This window comes from Salmo salar, chromosome 22 (assembly GCF_965601325.2).
Source record: "Salmo salar chromosome 22, fSalSal1, whole genome shotgun sequence".
NCBI lineage: Eukaryota > Metazoa > Chordata > Actinopteri > Salmoniformes > Salmonidae > Salmo > Salmo salar.
In genome coordinates, this window is record NC_138312.1 from 21,479,527 (window position 1) to 21,499,579 (window position 20,053).

Genomic DNA, 20,053 nt, shown 5'->3' on the forward strand with positions numbered 1-20,053 from the left:
CCTTTTGCCCTCAGCTGTCAAAAGCATTCCACAGGGATGCTTCCCACAGTTGTGTCAAGTTGGCTGGATGTCCTTTGGGTGGTGGACCGTTCTTTACACACACACGGGAAACTATTGAGTTTGAAAATTCCAGCAGCGTTGCAGTTCTTGACACACTCAAACCGGTGTGCCTGGCACATACTACCATACCCCATTCAAAGGCACTTATATCTTTTGTCTTGCCCATTCACCCTCTGAATGGACCACATAGACAATCTCAATTGTCTCAAGGCTTAAAAATCCTTCTTTAACCTGTCTCCTCCTCTTTATCTACACTGATTGAAGTGGATTTAACAGGTGACATCAGTAAGGGATCATAGCTTTCACCTCGTGAGTCTATGTCAGGTCTTCCCAACCCTCTTCCTGGAGATCTACAGTCCTGTAGGTTTTCGGTCCAACCCTAATTTAGCGTATCTGATTCAGCTAGTTAAGGTCTTGTTGATCAGCTAATTAGTACAATCAGGTGTGTTAAATTAGGGTTGGAGTGAAAACCCACAGACCTCCAGGAAGAGGGTTGGGCAGCCCTGGTCTATGTCATTAAAGATCAGGTATTCCTAATGTTGGTACACTCAGTGTCTGTGTAGATATCTTGTTAGAAAGAATACTATATTTCCCATTTTGTTCAGTTAGCCACATAGAAATATGTGTAGGGCTGATGATGACCTGTAGCCTCTTCCAATGAGAAGGTAGTTTCATTGCCTCTGGACACTGCACTGCACATTGTGTATGTACCTTTTCATATCGTCGCAATTCAGTTGAACTGAGGTCTTATCCAGGGAACACAAACGGCAGTGTTTTGCAGTGGGCTTTCAACACACACAGTGCCCTTCCACAGAGGGACTTACACAGGAGATACAATGCATGCAAATCAGCCTGCGGTTTGCAAAGAACAACACACACGAGCACATGAGATATCCATCTGCTGGTTGACCTGACTGAGTAGAAAAATTTAAATGCTAAAAGATTTATTTGTAATAAACATTCCGACACAATGGCTTTTTGTGCGACCTGGTATTGTAAGCATACTGACTGTGCTGTAATGGACTCCAGAGCTTTGTTTTCTCCAGGGTCTTCAACCATCACTAACTATCAAACAATCCTGAGACTTTCTTCCTCACTCCTGTTTTAGGGATTCTTTTTGTTATTGCAGAACAAAGCCCCTTTGCTTTATGGAACAAAGACACTCTTTAGGCTTCAGGCTGACCATGGCTAGCCGTAAACTTCCTGCTCTCTGGGGCCCGGAGCCTGCAGGGGACCCTTCACTGTGGAGCGGGCTTTGGGAATGGTCAATAACAGTCTAGACTCCATGTTGACCAGTGGCCTCTCTGTTAAGAAAAAGGGGATTCCCTGGACATTCATGTTCTCTGGTTGCATGTGTGTGCATACAGACAATAACATTTGTCCCAATCCATCTGGATAGGTGAAAGCTAAAAAGTGAACGGTATCTGCAATATTGTTTTCACCTATCCTACACCTATCCCATTCTTTCAGTATTCTTTATGACCTCAGCTCAGTCAAAGATTATATCACTGACATTTGAAAAATTGCTGATTGCTGAATGTTTTTAAGTAACTCTACCATTGTCACACCCTGATCTGTTTCACCTGTCTTTGTGATTGTCTCCACCCCCCTCCAGGTGTTGCCCATCTTCCCCATTATCCCCTGTGTATTTATACCTGTGTTCTCTGTTTGTCTGTTGCCAGTTCATTTTGTTTGTCAAACCTTCCAGCGTTTGTTTTCCTGCCCCTGTTTTCTAGTTCTTCCCGGTTTTGACTGTTCTGCCTGCCCTGACCCTGAGATTGTCTGCCGTTTTATACCTTACCCCACTGTTCTGGATTATTGACCCCTGCCTGTCCTGACCTGTCGTTTGCCTGCCCCTGTTGTTAGGAAAAACCTTTATTTCTTCAACTCTGTCTGCATCTGGGTCATACCTCAAACATGATAACCATGAAGTCTTGTGATAATGAAAAATAACAAATGAACATTATCTATAGTCATCTAAATAAAACTGTCATATTTTCCACCATAATTTGCAAATAAATTCATTAAAAATCCTACAATGTGATTTTCTGGATTTTTTTTCTCATTTTGTCTGTCATAGTTGAAGTGTACCTATGATGAAAATTACAGGCCTCTCTCATCTTTTTAAGTGGGAGAACTTTCACAATTGGTGGCTGACTAAATACTTTTTTGCCCCACTGTATTTTGCAATAGTTATCTTTTGTTTTTAGTCCCATCCTTCAGCTACCCTCAAACCCCTCACATCTATCTCTGAAGACCATCCATTTTTTTATTTCTATCCATATATATTTCAATTATGCTGTTTCATAAAAGTTCTGAACCTATATACATTTTACAGACACAGTAAATTTTACATTAGTTATCTTGTTATTTTTAGTCCCACCCTTTAGCTCCACTCAACCCCTTCCATCTATCTCTGAACACCATCCAGTTTTGATTTCTCTTTGCCATATATTATGATGTTTCATAAAAGTTCTGAACCTTTCTATTCTCATAGTTTCTACAGATTGTAAATGCAAGATAGTTTTTGCTAAGGGTATTATTATATTATTGGTCGATTGACTATGACTTTTTAAATCACCCAGCAGTGCTATTTGCAGAGTTAGCTCCAGGTAAATGTTGCAATTATTCAGCCATTCCTGAATGTGCGACCAAAAACAAGCTACATATGGAGAGCACCAAAACAAATGATCTAATGAGTCTGTCTCTTGACATGCAAAATCTGCAGAGCTGGGATGTTTGTATCCCCCATATATTTAACATTCTATTGGTTGCAAGAATTTGTATAATAATTTAATTAGAAAAATACTCTGTTTTGAATCCAGCGTCATTTTGTGTATCAGTTTATAAACCATGTACCTGTCACGACTTCCGCCGAAGTCGGTTCCTCTCCTTGTTCGGGCGGCGTTTGGCGGTCGACGTCACCAGTCTTCTAGCCATCGCCAATCCACCTTTCATTTTCCATTTGTTTTGTCTTGTTTTCCCACACACCTGGTTTACATTTCCCTCATTACTTGTTGTGTATTTATCCCTCTGTTCCCCCAATGTCTGTGTGTGAAATTGTTTATTGTTTCGTGTACACGCACGTTAGACTGGTTGTGCTGGGTTATGTCAACCCATATTGTGTTTAGTGTTCTTTGTGCCGTGTGTTTTGTTCGCCTAAATAAAAGGCTCTGTTTGCTACCCAAATTCTGCTCGCCTGCGCCTGACTCCCTTACAACCAATTACGCATACCTAACAGTGCCATGGAATCGGTACATCGAAAATCTCTTCCCAACTATTTTACAATCTGCAGTATACGGCACAGCTGTCAATTTTTTTGTCCTTAAATGAAACTGGTATACTTTTTTATTCATCACAATTTTCTTTAACCAATTTTGGTCTTTAATGCAGGGCAGACATGTTCCTTACTTTCTCCCCCTTCCACTTACCACTTCCATTTTTGCGGTAATGGTTGTACTTTTGAGTAGAGCACACATTTCCATATATTTTTGTTAGCTGCATGTATTACATAACTCCACCAGTCCTATTTATGGTATCATTTACAAAGATTATACCATTTTACTTTTTATTTTTCAAAAAAATATCTAATTTTTTAATCAATTAGTATATTTGAGTTTAACCATAATATTTTTGTCGTAATATTTGTTCTGTCTTTTCAGGTGGATTAAACTGAAATTGCAACCAAATTTCTATGGCTTGTTTTAAAAATAGCAATATTTTGGAGATTATTTAATTTTCAAGTAACCGAAAGTGAGAGGTTGCAATCTGATTAAAGGGAAAAGGGCCATTCTTGAACATGGGGTGATCTGCTAGAGAACCAGTTCGGATTTAAGTATAACTTTTGTATGACTGAAGCCTTTAGTGTGAGGTCTAATGCTTTAAAAACTTCTTAGGGCTAGGCATCCTGCTTGCGGGACAACTTCCGGTGAAACTGGAGGGTGTGCAATTCAAAGAAATAATCATACAAATTATGGATATTAAACATGTAGGTACATACAAGTGTCTTATACTGGTTGAAAGCTTAAATTCTTGTTAATCTAACTGCACTGTCCTATTTACAGTAGCCATTATAGCGAAAGCATGCCATGCAATTGTTTGAGGACAGCGCCCCACATCAAAATATTTTTCCAACGGCACAGGTTTCATAAATTCACAAATAGCGATTAAATATTGACTTACTTTTTGAAAATCTTCCTCTTATTTGTCATCTAAAGGGTCCAAGCTATAACATGTAGTGTCGTTTTGTTAGATAAAATCCTTCTATATATCCCAAAAAGTCAGTTTAGTTGGCGCCATCAATTTGAGTAATCGACTCATTCAACATGCAGAGAAAGGAATCCAAAAATCTAACGCTAAACTTTGGTTAAACAAGTCAAAATACATTTCTATTGACTCCTCAGACACCCTAAAATGTAATAAAACTATAATATTTCATACAGAAAGAAGTATGTTCAATAGGAAACCGATATTAGCAGGTGCGTCTTGTCTTCTTGGCGCGCCCAATCACACATTTCCAATAGTGTGTCCCAGTACTAAAACTCATATTTCTTACTCGTTTTGGAAGAAACAAGCCTGGTGCCTTGAACACAGAGTGCTGACACCCTGTGGAAGCCATAGAAATTGCATACTGGGAGCTAGATTTAATTATTTTCCTATACTGTCCATTGTAAGAGCATTGGCTCTCAAAAAAAAAGAAATCTGGTTGGTTTTTCTTTGGATTTTCTCCTACCATATCTATTGTGTTATACACATTCTACATTCTATTGTGTCTCCTACATTATTTTAACATTTCTACAAACTTCAAAGTGTTTTCTTTCCAATGGTATCAATTATATGCATATCCTGGCTTCAGGGCCTGAGCAACAGGCAGTTTACTTTGGGCACGTCAGTCAGGCAGAAATTAAGAAAAAAGGACCCTAGCCTGATGAAGTTGTTAATATGTAATCATTAATGCCCTCCAAATTCCTATTCATTATATAAATAGGCCCATTTAAGTTTGCCATTCCAAATAGAATTGAATGTTTTCTGCTCATATCATTTAAAAAAATGAGTTGCTTCAGTAGGTGTATGCATGGCCATAAGCAAATGGGTAAACTGGGATGTGACTAAAGAGTTAATCCTGGTGATTTTTCCACAACTATTTTCCTTTCCAAGGTAGCAAGATCTTATCTATTTTTGCAAATTTTCTATTAAAATCTATTGTAGTGAGATCATTTCTTTCTTTTCGGGATATGAATACCGAGTATGTCCACTTCATTGTCCAACCATTTTATTGGTAAACCACACAGTAATTTTTTTTCACACTTTTATTTAACCAGGTAGGCCAGTTGAGAACAAGTTCTCATTTACAACTGTGACCTGGCCAAGATAAAGCAAAGCAATTTGACACAAACAACAACACAGAGTTACACATAGAATAAACAAACGTATAGTCAATAACACAATAGAAAAAATCGAGTGATCCAATATGTAATATAGTACACTTATCATAATTTGTTTGTAATCCAGAGAGGTTAGAAAAAGTATCTAGGATCCAAATTGTGGATTTAAAAGAAAACATGAATCATCAGCGTACAATGACACCTTTGTTTTTAAGCCCTGAATTTCTTGGCCCTTGATATTATTGTTGGATCTGATTTTAATAGCTGACATTGCGATGTCCATATTAAATAGATATTCCGATAATGGACAACCTTGTTTAACTCCTCTTGACAGTTAAATACTTTTGGAGAAGTAGCCATTATTTACTATTTTACACCTAGGGTTACTATACATAACTTTTACCCATTGTATTCTACAAAATGTAAATGTATATATAAATCCCAGTCGTGCTGTATCAAAAGCCTTTTAAAATGTCAACTATGAATACCAGGCCTGGTTTCATAGATTTTTCATGGTGTTCTATTGTTTCCTGTACTTGTCTTATATTATCTCCAATGTATCATCCATGTAAAAATGAATAATATCCAACAATACCTTTTAAATTCTATGCGCTATGCATTTTGCTAGAATTTTTACATGACAACACTGAAGTGTAAGGGGCCTCGAATTTTTTAAATGGACTGGATCTTTATATTTACAACTTGGGTCCTGTTTTAGTAATAATGAAATTAGACCTTCTTTTTGAGTATCTGATAATTTACATTTGTATAGGAATGGTTAAAACATGCTAATAAAGGTATTCTGAGTACATCAAAAAGGTGTGATATACCTACATTGGTATGCCATCCAGGCATGGAGTTTTCTCGGACTAAAATGCTTTAAATGCTTTCAAGAAATTCCTCCTCTGTAATTTGGCCTTCACATGAGTCTTTCTGTACAGCTGTTAATTTGACATTGTTCATAGAATAAAATACTTACAATTAGCTTCCGTTAGTGGAAATGGAAGAGACTGAAACAAAAACATATGCTTAAAGCACTTTGCTTCCTATGAAAATATTGTTAGGTGAATCATGGGTGACTCTGTCATTTGTAACAAGTTTCAGTAAATTATTTTTGGTAGCATTTCTGTGTTGAAGATTGAAAAAGACTTTGGTGCATTTTTCCCCATATTCCATCCAGTTTGCTTTATTTTTATAATATATTACACTTGTTTTACTTCTTCTATCTCAAGGCTTCTATCTCAAGGCCATCAGACTGCCACGCCCTGACCATAGAGAGCCCTTGGTTCTCTATGGTGTTTAGGTCAGAGCGTGACTAGGGGGGTGTTCTAGTCATTATTTTTCTATGTTGGTGGTTTGTATGGTTCCCAATTAGAGGCAGCTGGTAATCGTTGCCTCTAATTGGGGATCATATTTAGGAAGCCCTTTCTCCCACCTGCATTTGTGGTATATTGATTTGGTTAGTGCTTTGTGCGCTCCGTGACTGCACGTTTGTTATATTCTTTGTTGTTTTGTTGTAAGTTTCACTATTAAATATAATGTGGAACTCTACGCACGCTGCGCCTTGGTCCACTCATTTCAACAAGCGTGACAGAATATCCCACCAACGCATGACCAAGCGGCGTGTTATGGAGGTTAAGGAGTTTTGGACATGGGATGTCCATTATGTCCGGATGTGAGACCCTTCCTTGGAAGGAGACACCAAGGAAGGTGGAAGGACAGCGACGACGCCAGGGACCGTGGCCCAAGAAACCCCAAGATTTTTTGGGGGAGGGGTGGTCGGCGGAGCAGTGGAGTGTGGAAGAGCGGGTCATCAGTCCGGTGCCATCTGTGCCAGCTCCCCGTACTCACCCTGAAGAGCCAGAGACCGTCAGGGAGGCAGTGCGCCTTCCCAGTCCGGTAAGTCCTGTGCCAGCTCCCCGCACTCGCCCTGAAGTGTGTGTCATCAGTTCGGTGAAACCTATACCGGCTCCAAGCACCAGGCCTCCAGTGCGCCTCCCCAGCCCGGTACGTCCTGTGCCTGCTCCCCGCACTCGCCCTGAAGTGCGTGTCACCAGTCCGGTGCCACCTGTGCCGGTTCCACGCACCAGGCCTCCAGTGCGCCTCCCCAGCCCGGGAGGTCCTGTGCCGGCTCCACGCACTAGGCCTCCAGTGCGCCTCTACAGCCCAGAACCTCCAGCGACGGTTGGAGGTTGAAAACAGGATGCACCTGAGCTCATTTTCGAGTCTCATAGCAAAGGGTCTGAATACTTATGTAAGTAAGGTATTTCTGTTTTATTTCTAATAAATGTGCAATCATTCTAAAAACCTATTTTTGCTCACAAGGGTGATAGTTTGTAGTGTAATTTCCTTTATGGCCCATTCAGGTATTTAAAACCGTATTATAATCTCCCACTATAATAATAGAGTCTTGTATTGCTTGTAGACTTGATAAAATACAGAAGGGAAAAAAGTATTTGATCCCCTTCTGATATTGTACGTTTTCCCACTGACAAATAAATGATCAGTCTATAATTTTAATGGTAGGTTTATTTGAACAGTGAGAGACAGAATAACAACAAAAAAATCCAGAAAAACGCATGTCGAAAATATTGTAAATTGATTTGCATTTTAATGAGGGAAATTAGTATTTGACCCTCTCTCAATCAGAAAGATTTCTGGCTCCCAGGTGTCTTTTATACAGATAACGAGCTGAGATTAGGAGCACACTCTTAAAGGGAGTGCTCCTAATCTCAGCTTGTTACCTGTATAAAAGACACCTGTCCACAGAAGCAATAAATCAATCAGATTCCAAACTCTTCACCATGGCCAAGACCAAAGAGCTCTCCAAGGATGTCAGAGACAAGATTGTAGACCTACACAAGGCTGGAATGGGCTACAAGACCATCGCCAAGCAGCTTGGTAAGAAGGTGACAACAGTTGCTGCGATTATTCGCAAATGGAAGAAACACAAAAGAACTGTCAATCTTCCTCGGCCTGGGGCTCCATGCAAGATCTCACCTCGTGGAGTTGCAATGATCATGAGAACAGTGAGGAATCAGCCCAGAACTACACGGGAGGATCTTGTCAATGATCTCAAGGCAGCTGGGACCATAGTCACCAAGAAAACAATTGGTCACACACTACGCAGTGAAGGACTGAAATCCTGCAGCACCCGCAAGGTCCCCCTGCTCAAGAAAGCTCATATACATGCCCGTCTGAAGTTTGCCAATGAACATCTGAATTATTCAGAGGACAACTGGGTGAAAGTGTTGTGGTCAGATGAGACCAAAATGGAGCTCTTTGGCATCAACTCAACTCGACGTGTTTGGAGGAGGAGGAATGCTGCCTATGACCCCAGAACACCATCTCCACCATCAAACATGGAGGTGGAAACATTATGCTTTGGGGGTGTTCTTCTGCTAAGGGGACAGGACAACTTCACCGCATCAAAGGGACGATGGACGGGGCCATGTACCGTCAAATCTTGGGAGAGAACCTCCTTCCCTCAGCCAGGGCATTGAAAATGGGTCGTGGACGGGTATTCCAGCATGACAATGACCCAAAACACACGGCCAATGCAACAAAGGAGTGGCTCAAGAAGAAGCACATTAAGGTCCTGGAGGGGCCAAGCCAGTCTCCAGACCTTAATCCCATAGAAAATCTGTAGAGGGAGCTGAAGGTTCGAGTTGCCAAACGTCAGCCTCAACCTTAATGACTTGGAGAAGATCTGCAAAGAGGAGTGGGACAAAATCCCTCCTGAGATGTGTGCAAACCTGGTGGCCAACTACAAGAAAAGTCTGACCTCTGTGATTGCCAACAAGGGTTTTGCCACCAAGTACTAAGTCATGTTTTGCAGAGGGGTCAAATACTTATTTCCCTCATTAAAATGCAAATCATTTTATAACATGCGTTTTTCTTGATTTTTTTTGTTGTTATTCTGTCTCTCACTGTTCAAATAAATCTACCATTAAAATTATAGACTGATCATTTCTTTGTCAGTGGGCAAATGTACAAAATCAGCAGGGGATCAAATACTTTTTCCCCTCACTGTATTACATTGTAACGCCCTGGCCATAGAGAGGTTTTTTTTTGTTCTTTATTTTGGTTAGGCCAGGGTGTTACATTGGGTGGGCGTTCTATGTTCCTTTTTCTATGTTTTGGTATTTCTTTGTTTTGGGCCATGTGTGTGGCTCCCAATCAGGCACAGCTGAAGCTCGTTGCTGCTGATTGGGAGTCACACATAAGGAGCATGTTTTTCCTTTGGGTTTTGTGGGTAATTGTTTCTGTTTTGAGTATTTTCCTAACAGGACTGTTTGCTGTCGTTTTTGTTCATTTTGTAGTGTTCTCTTGTTTATTTGAATTAATATTCTAATGATGAACACATCCTCTGCTGCACCTTGGTTCCCTCTTCCAGACAGCCGTTACAGAATTACCCACCAACAACGGACCAAGCAGCAGAGGAAGGAGCAGCACAAGGAGAGGCACCAGGAGAAAAGCTATCTGCAGTCATGGACTTGGGAGGAAATCCTGGACGGGAAAGGACCATGGGCTCAAGCTGGGGATTATCGCCGCCCACAGTGGGAGATCGAGGCGGCGAGAGCTGAGAGGCGCTGGTATGAGGAGAGGGAGCGCAACGGACACAGGAGGCAGCCCCACAATTTTTTTGGGGGGGGGCACACGGGGAGATTGGCGGAGTCAGGTGGTAGACCTAAGCCAACTCCCCGTGCTTACCGGAAGGAGCGTGGTACTGGTAAGACACCGTGTTATGCTGTGGAGCGCACGGTGTCCCCAGTGCGCGTTCAAAGCCCGGTGCGCTACATACCAGCCCCCCGCAAGTGCCATGCGAGTGCAGGCATCGAGCCAGGGCGGATGGTGCCAGCTCAGCGCGTCTGGTCTCCGGTGCGCTTCCTCGGTCCAGGTTATCCTGCGCCGGCGTTGCGCACTGTGTCTCCAGAGCGCTGGGAGGGTCCAGTTCGCCCAATGCCTGCTCTCCGCCCGTGCCGGGCCAAAGTGGGCATTCAGCCTGGAGTGTGGGTAAAGAGTGTCCGTACCAGAACTCCAGTGCTCCCCCACAGCCCGGTTTATCCTGTGCCTCCTCCTCGGACCAGGCCTCCAGTGGGTCTCCCCATCCTGGTCCATCCTGTGCCACCTCCCAGGACCAGGCCTCCAGTGGGTCTCCCCATCCTGGTCCATCCTGTGCCACCTCCCAGGACTAGGCCTCCAGTGGGTCTCCCCATCCTGGTCCGTCCTGTGCCACCTCCCAGGACTAGGCCTCCAGTGGGTCTCACCTGTCCAGAGCAGTCAGAGCTGCCCGCCAGTCAACAGTCGCCAGAGCTGCCCGCCAGTCAACAGTCGTCAGAGCTGCCCGCCAGTCAACAGTCGTCAGAGCTGCCCGCCAGTCAACAGTCGTCAGAGCTGCCCGCCAGTCAACAGTCGTCAGAGCTGCCCGCCAGTCAACAGTCGCCAGAGAGGTCAGACTGCGCTGAACTGCCGGAGTGGCCAGACTGCGCTGAACTGCCGGAGTGGCCAGACTGCGCTGAACTGCCGGAGTGGCCAGACTGCCCTGAACTGCCGGAGTGGCCAGACTGCCCTGAACTGCCGGAGTGGCCAGACTGCCCTGAACTGCCGGAGTGGCCAGACTGCCCTGAACTGCCGGAGTGGCCAGACTGCCCTGAACTGCCAGAGTGGCCAGGGACGCCCGCCAGCCGGGCGCAGCCAGGGACGCCCGCCAGCCGGGCGCAACCTTCGCCGGGCGCAACCTTCGCCGCCCGCCAGCCGGGCGCAACCTTCGCCGCCCGCCAGCCGGGCGCAACCAGGGTCGCCCTCCAGCCGGGCGCAGTCAGCGTCGCCCACCAGACCTTCGGCGCGGCCAGGTGCGCCACCTAAGAGGGCGACGCCAAGGGTGGAGCAGAGGCCACGTCCCGCACCTGAGCCGCCGCCGTAAGAAGGCCCACCCGGACCCTCCCCTTCAGAGTCAGGTTTTGCGGCCAGAGTCCGCACCTTTGGGGGGGGGGGGTACTGTAACGCCCTGGCCATAGAGAGGGTTTTTTTTGTTCTTTATTTTGGTTAGGCCAGGGTGTTACATTGGGTGGGCGTTCTATGTTCCTTTTTCTATGTTTTGGTATTTCTTTGTTTTGGGCCATGTGTGTGGCTCCCAATCAGGCACAGCTGAAGCTCGTTGCTGCTGATTGGGAGTCACACATAAGGAGCATGTTTTTCCTTTGGGTTTTGTGGGTAATTGTTTCTGTTTTGAGTATTTTCCTAACAGGACTGTTTGCTGTCGTTTTTGTTCATTTTGTAGTGTTCTCTTGTTTATTTGAATTAAAATTCTAATGATGAACACATCCTCTGCTGCACCTTGGTTCCCTCTTCCAGACAGCCGTTACATACATATATTTTCAAAGAAGCGTGGATCATCATTATTTGGACTGCATAGATTAATGAGACAAATCTGTTTATGGTCCAATAACATTTAAAAGAATCCTTCTACCTTCCGGATCTGTTTGAACAATTTGCACGTTAGTATCAAAATTGATAATTATTTTCATCAACCCTTTTGAGTTTCTTTGCCCATGGGAGAAGTATATTTCAACACACTCACCTCAATTTGTTTTTTATACAGTTATTAAAAAATGTACAGTTCCAGTCAAAAGTTTGGACACACCTACTCATTCAAGGGTTTTTCTTTATTTTTTACTGTTGTCTACATTGTAGAATAATAGCAAAGACATCAAAACTATGAAATAAAAAATATGAAATCATGTAATAACCAAATAAGTGTTCATCAAATCAAAATATATTTTATATTTGAGATTCTCTCAAAGTAGCCACCCTCTGCTTTGATGACAGCTCTGAACAATCTTTGCATTATCTCAACCAGCTTCATGAGGTATTCACCTGGAATGCATTTCAATTAACAGGTGTGCCTTGTTAAAAGTAAATTTGTGGAATTTCTTTCCTTCTTAATGCGTTTGAGCCAATCAGTTGTGTTGTGACAAGGTAGTGGTGATATACAGAAGATAGCCCCATTTGGTAAAAGACCAAGTTCATATTATGGCAAAAACTGCTGAAATAAGCAATGAGAAAAGACTGTCCATCATTACTTTAAGACATGAAGGTCAGTCAATCCAGAACATTTCAAGAACTTTGAAAGTTTCTTCAAGTGCAGTCTCAAAAACCGTCAAGCGCTATGATGAAACTGGCTCTCATGAGGATCGCCACAGGAAAGGAAGACCCAGAATTCAAGTAACAGACACATCTCAACATCCACTGTAAAGAGGAGACTGCGTGAATCAGGCCTTCGTTGTCGAATTGCTGCAAAGAAACCACTACTAAAGGACGCCAATAAGATTAAGAGATGAAGAGATTTTCTTCGGCCAAGAAACCTGAGCAATGAACATTAGACCGGTGGAAATCTGTCCTTGGTCTGATGAGTCTAAATTTGCGATTTTTAGTTCCAACCGCAGTGTCTTTATGAGACGCAGTGTAGGTGAACGGATGATCTCTGCATGTGTGGTTCACACCATGAAGCATGGAGGAGGTGTGATGGTGTGGGGGTGCTTTGCTGGTGACACTGTCTGTCGGCCTCTAGGATCCGGAACCATCACACACATCACCAAACCACTCACCCTCACTGTGGAGCCCAGGAAAACATCCCCTGCTTCATCACCAGTTCACAAGATCATCCTAGGCCTACCTTGGCTTCAGCGCCATGACCCTACCATCTCATGGTCGAGGATGAGAATCACCGACTGGTCACTTGAATACCTGCTTTCCTGTCCCCTGTGGTTCCACGTCGGTTGAGAGTCCTGTGGTTGCACTCCAGCCCAACATCCCAGAGGAATATCAGGATCTAAGGGAGGTATTCTCCAAGACCCTCGCTACCTTTCTCCCTGGAGCTGCAGAATTCCTACAATCTCATTCGCATCCGGGAGGGGGATGAGTGGAACTCAGCGTTCAGCACAATGTCTGGTCACCGTGAGTACTTGGTTATGCCCTTTGGCTTAGCCAATGTTCTGTCAGTGTTCCAGGCATTCATCAACGAGGTGTTCAGGGACACACTCGGATGTCAGGTGATTGTGTACATCGATGACATCCTGATCTTCTCAACCAACCTGGAAGATCACATCACTCTCGTTCGAGCAGTCCTGGAACGCCTGTTAGCTAACCACCTGTTCGTCATGTCAGAGAAGTGCCAATTCCACCAGAGGGCTGTCTCCTTCTTTGGCTACCAAATCAGCCCGCAAGGAGTGAGGACAAGAAGGTAGATGCGGTAAGATCATGGCCAGTCCCAACCACCATCAAGGGGTTACAACGGTTTTTGAGGTTTGCTTACTTTTACTGCCGCTTCATGAGGAACTTCGTTTCCGCCACTCTCACCTCCCTCCTCAAGGGTGGGCCTCGTAAATTGGTTTGGTTTCCAGCAGCCGATGAGGCCTTTCGTCTCCTCAAGGGGCATTTCACCTCCGCTCCCTTGCCAAAACACCCATATCCCACACTACCTTTTGAGGTTGAGGTAGACGCATCGGAGGTGGGTGTGGGGGCTGTTTTGTCACAAAGACAGGGGGACCCACTAAAATTCTATCCTTGTGCATACATTATCCTTTCTTCTCTTGTGTAACGGCGTACTGTCTTATGTTAGTGTTATGTTCTTGGTTTTGTGGTTTTATTAAAACGTTTCATCTGCACCTTCTTCCGACTCACCGCCCCATCATTACAAAGGCAAAGGATGGCTACTTTGAAGAATATAAAATATATTTTTATTTGTTTAACCCTTTTTTGTTTACCACATGATTCCATATGTGTCATTTTCATAGTTTTGATGTCTTCACTATTATTCTACAATTGTCACGCCCTGGCCAGGGTGGGCATTCTATGTCCTTTTTTCTATGCTTTTGTATTTCTTTGTTTTGGCCTGGTATGGCTCTCAATCAGGGAAAACTGTACATCGTTGTTGCTGATTGGAAGCCATACTTAGGCAGCCTGTTTTCCTTTGGGGTTTTGTGGGTAGTTGTTTTCTGTCTTGTGTTTTTCACATGACAGAACTGTTGGCTTTCGTTTTTGTTTCTTTGTTTAAGTGTTTCGTCATTTATAATAAATTATGACCACTTACCATGCTGCATCTTGGTCCCCTCTGTCAGACGATCGTTACAACAATGTAGAAAATAGTACAAATAAAGAGAAACCCTTGAATGAGTAGGTGTGTCCAAACTTTTGACTAGTACTGTGTATATATAAAAAAAATCTTGCGTCTCTTAATTTATTTCCACAATAACAAATAACAATAACCAGGAAGAGAGGTTACTGGAAATGGGGTATTAAGGGTGCCTGGCCAAGTGGAGTTACGGTAAATCATGTGTACTCTGGGCAAAGAGTATGTGAGAAATAATGATGACAGAAGGGGCAGGGATGGGTACTGTGGAATCAAGATTACTGTATGACCATTGATATGATCATGCGATGTGATCATGAGATTAAAATCTGTCTGCAGTATAATGATGGGAGGGGTTGATTGATGGATGCAGGGAGGGGATATAACTGGAAACTACTGCAGAAAGGTGACAGGAAAGAGTATGTCTAAGGAAAGGTTTTATTATAGATAGGGAATTGTGGAAGATTGGATTTTGAAAGATAGGGAAGAACAAGTGAGTAACTGAGCAAGCTTCCTCCTTCCTTCCACTCTGTAGTGCCGTGAGCTGGAATGGCTAAGATGTTACCATACGCTAGAACTCACTGTTTGGCACCCTGTGTAGTGTATATTTCCCCTTTGAGACAGGAGTTTTGCTGGTAAGGTGTTAGAACCTGCAAGTATTGGAGCCTACCTCAGGTCCGCTTGGCTGGGGGGAAGGAGTGGTCACTTCCTTGAATTCTTTGCGGCACCCCCCCTTCTCAACCAGTGAGGAAGCACATGTTCACAGCCCATGGCCAGATCTCAGGTCTTACAGTAAGTAGGTGAATGAGAGGTGTGTATCACCACTGCTTTGGGAGGGGTTACATCCTCTGAGAATGCAGGGCTGTGCCACTGAGGGGGAATTCACAATAGGGCTGGGGCTGGTGTCGAGATCGGACCTCAGAGACATACGACATACCACACACAGATGAGTTGAGCAACCCCTGGACGTGACCTTCCTCATGGAGGGACAGGACAGACTTCCTGGGTGGAACCAAGACCCTTCTTGACCTGGTGTTCTGATTGGGCTGTGTTTGAGGGAGGAGTGGTAGACGGGGAAGTGACAGGGAAGTGACTGTTCTCTGTCTGGTCTGACGCAGCAACCGGTAGCAAGAGTGGGTCACAGTCACACAGAATTTCAGATGAGACTCCAGTTCTGTGGGAAAACAGCATTGAGCATGCTCCATGACTCCACTGGGCAGACCGAGCAGGCCAGTGGCATCCTCTAGGGAATGACCTCAGAGGACATCCAAGTTGCCTGCTGGGGAGAGAAAATAGAATCTCTCTCACAAACAGACAGATCTCTCTCTCTTTCTACCACCCACCCTCTCTCTATCTCTCTCTCTCTCGTTCTCTCTCTCTCTCTCCTTTCTCTGTCTGTCTCTGAGATTTGCTCACACAGTAATTTCATGCCATTGACTTTACCCGTTATCACAGCTCAGAAATAATATAGTTTAGTTTACAGGAAGGTTTAAGCTGACCTTTCGGGTATACACACACACGTACACGCACACACACACGGCCATGGATAAACAAGGTGGTAAAGCTGTAGTGACACTATACAGACTCAGGGGGCTTTGCTCAGTGAACCCTCTAGTTTTACGGCAGCATGTGCATGCCTGTTTCTGGCATGGTTTTCCCGCTTGTCTGAGACTAGACTGATGTAGCAGGGCAGTGAGTGCTATGCGTACATACTGTAAGTACCGTGACGTCTGCATACCCTGGGAGATTTCAAGGCTGTTCAAGTGGGCTACAGAGAGCTGTCTGTGTCACCCCATTCAGAGAGGACAGACGCACAGCACAATAACAGCATCACCGTGATGTCACTATCCTTGTTATTGCCTGTGCTAATATTGTCATTAGTCAATGTTCCACTGTTTAGATACTTTGTTCAGCTGTCTCAATGTTCAGTTATAGACTCTGTTACTCAAGTGTTTCACAAAACATTATTATCTGCTGAACATAACAAAATATCAGATCAGTAGAGGACATCACAAACAGATACACGCACACATATACGCACACACACAATTATCTGTAATTAGGTGGCTGATAGGACATTGATACTGTGATGTCCTCATGGTGATCCTTGACCCCCTCGCTAACATCTCTCTCTTAACCACAGATCAGTGCTCCACACGGGTAGCCCTGCTGTTAGCCCTGTTGTCCTGCATGCTGTAAGTTACTGTCTGGGTATGTAGACCCCCCTCCCCTGACCTTTTCTTTGACCCTTTCTACCAGAGGCTGTCTGAAGGTCAACTGGGGTTATCATGTCCTGCTATCAGTTTATATGGGTCTGACTGATTTTCCTGGCTGCAACTCAGCTCTCCCATCAGGATAGCAGTTTAAACTACCAGGCTACCATCCCAAACCCCACCACTGATATCACTTTGACCTCTGACCTCTGTGCCACGCTCTGTGGACCTCTGGAGAGGGTCTTCTTGACATGATTAATGATGTGTGCAAAGAGCCCACAGATGTGGAGGAATTTAGCATCTCCCCTGGTAAACCCACATTGGCTATGAAGATGAGGTAACTTAACCCAACCAGAGTCATGTACTACGAATCTAGATAGAGGAGTTAGCGAGCTAACTTTGGTTCAACTTGGGATAACCGGTGACACGAATGTGGCTCACCTTTTAGCCAGGTACATTTTTATGGCGAAGGTTCCTTCAGAACTGGCCTGCTCCGGTGCAGGCTAACTCAGTGATAACTCCACTTATCCTGAATGTGTTTGAGGCATGAGTTGAGTACCAATCAAATTACATTCCCTCTATCTCGCAAAGATTGCATCAGCATCCCTTCATTCTCTGACAATATCTGAAGAATATTTTATTAATCAAATGTTCTTGTGTGTTAAAAGAGGGATTGGAATTGGTTCAGGGAACAGAACCGAAAACTGGAAAATAACCTCATTTTTTGAGGAACAAAAACAGAACCGCGAGCAAAAGTGATCTATGCTGTTCCGAAACATAACTGTTATTTTAACAGCATGAGAACCGATTAATAACTTTCTTTTACGTTCTGGGCATTTTTTCCAGCCTCGCAAAAAAATGTAGCAAAAGCAACTATGCAAAGCCTTCACTCTGTCACTCAGTAACTTCTTCCATTGTCTGCCTGCCAGCTGAACATCTTTGCCAGTGTGTGTGCCTGTCTAGGCTACCTGAACCTCCCCCTCCGAAGCATAGGCTACTATAATGACATTGCAAGTGTGATTCAGAAGATAGGGAGAGGTGTTTAATGTTTAATAATCTTACCTTTTTGTAGTTAATAAATAAATAATAAATAAATCCAATGTGAAACGTGATAACTATAGTATCCTTAACTAGCATTGAAAAGTGAATCCATTCTCTAAATATTATAGAAGAATGGATTCACTTTTTCAATGTTAGTTAAAGACACTATAGTTATCACGTTTCACATTGGATTTATTAACTACAAAAACGTAAGAGGTGTATTTAATTCTGCTGGCGCTCTGCACACATAAGCTTGTTAACTCTATCTGGTCCAGCACTAAGCCAACCCTCGGAAGTTCAAAGGACGTTCAAAGTTGGTCCATAGAAGCCGCTCCTCCGTATCTAGGTATATTTCTGTGGGCCGATTTCAGATAATGAATGTCATAACAAGATGCCCAGTGCTTCAAGCCAAGCCTCCTCCTTCACCCTCTCTAGCTCTCCCCCCACGCACAAAATGTCATTCTTATCTCGTGCCTTACGCTTGTCCGTCCATCACGCATTTAAACAACTAGCTTGCCGGCTCCATAGAAAGCTGTTCTATTCACATTGACTGGTGAAGTAATATAATGAGCTAAATGTAAAAAGCGGTTGATTTCACAAGTTAAAAAAGGAGCAATATAAACTGTATATTTCTTTTGTTTCGAACCGGTTCAGAATTGTATTTTGCTGGTCAGAACAAAAATGTTATTGTGGCACTGACTAGCCCATGGATTGATCATGTTTCAGCATTGTCTCAAAGCAAACTTTGGTGATTGACTAGCCATGTGCGATGTGGACTCGCAGTTACAAGCCTGACTCGAGTAAGTGGCGGATGCACAATCAATATCTACCTCCGTAATATGGATGAAGCTTGAGCTGAAATGTGAAAAATCCTAATGTCAGAAAAGTCTGAGTGCATCTAGCTTCATTCGTAGTATACACCTCAGGGCCTGTGGTGGCCCGGGGATCTCCAGTGCTCTATGCTGTAGTAACACTTTAATGCAGAGAGTTGTGGAACTTTGAAGTGTGACAGCCTGTCATCACCTGAAGAAACCAGGGCCAAATGGGTAGGTTTCTCAGTGGAGTGGTTAGGGAGAACAGAGCTTATTTGCCTGTAGGATGTGGAGAGTATGTTATGTTGAAGTTGTGATGAAAGGTCTACTGTGTATAAACCCACGCTCTCTGGTCGCTTCATCTCTCTCTCTCTACCCCTCCATTTCTCCCTCTTTTATCACTTCCTGCATGGCTCCATCCAACCTTAGAACCCTTCAACCCCCTCTCTATCCCTCTGCTTCGCTCTGTCCCTCCCTCTACCCCTGTAACCCTCTTTGTCTCCCCACTGCCTCTCCCCTACAACCCTGCAGATAGACGCCCACCCGTCCTGCTCTCTGTTTTGGCCCATTAAGATGGCTGAAAACATGATGTTATTCGCCCTAGAACAGGGAGGAGGCGACAGGGGGAGAGGAAGAAAGAAAGGAGAGGAAGGTTGTATATCCTATCCCTTCCTTAATCTGGTTGCCATTAATTAGAAGGGAGAGTGTTTTGAATAAGGCACATTCCCAGGATTGTCCAGCTATCAGCTCTGTACAATGGAGCGGAGAGCACAAACCACGGGTGGGGGGTGTGTGTGTGTGTGTGTGTGTGTGTGTGTGTGTGTGTGTGTGTGTGTGTGTGTGTGTGTGTGTGTGTGTGTGTGTGTGCGTGTGCGTGTGTGCGTGTGTGGTGCGGGCGTGTGCGGGTGGGCGTGGGGTGGTGGGGTTGGGGGTGACTGAGGTGATTTAAGAGAGAAGAGATTTGGGTGTATCAGCAACAATGATGAAAATGATGTTCTCTGTGTCTTTGTTTCTCCTTCTGTCTCGGACTCTCTGTGTCTAACTTTCGAAACACACATGCCTACTTTATATCAGGCAGTGTGTCTGTCACTGCTCCGAGAGTGAACAAGGTAGTTTACAGATGCAATGAGCTCCGCTTAGTCTTGTCCCAGTCTGTCAATAAAGCTTTGTACTTGCAGTACGTGTGTATGTTTTCCACTCCGTAATCATATGACGTTCTATCAGTCGTTCATTCATCTCAGGTATTCCTTTCCGCTGATCCAAGAAGTAGATGTTTAACTATTCTCTCTCTCTCTCTTTCGGTGGCCTGTATCCCCAGTCACGTCAAGCAGAGGCCTGGCTGTGGACCGTGGCATGTGGTGTATAGCTATAAAACAGTGATCCTGTGTTAAAGACTGGCTTTGGCTCTGG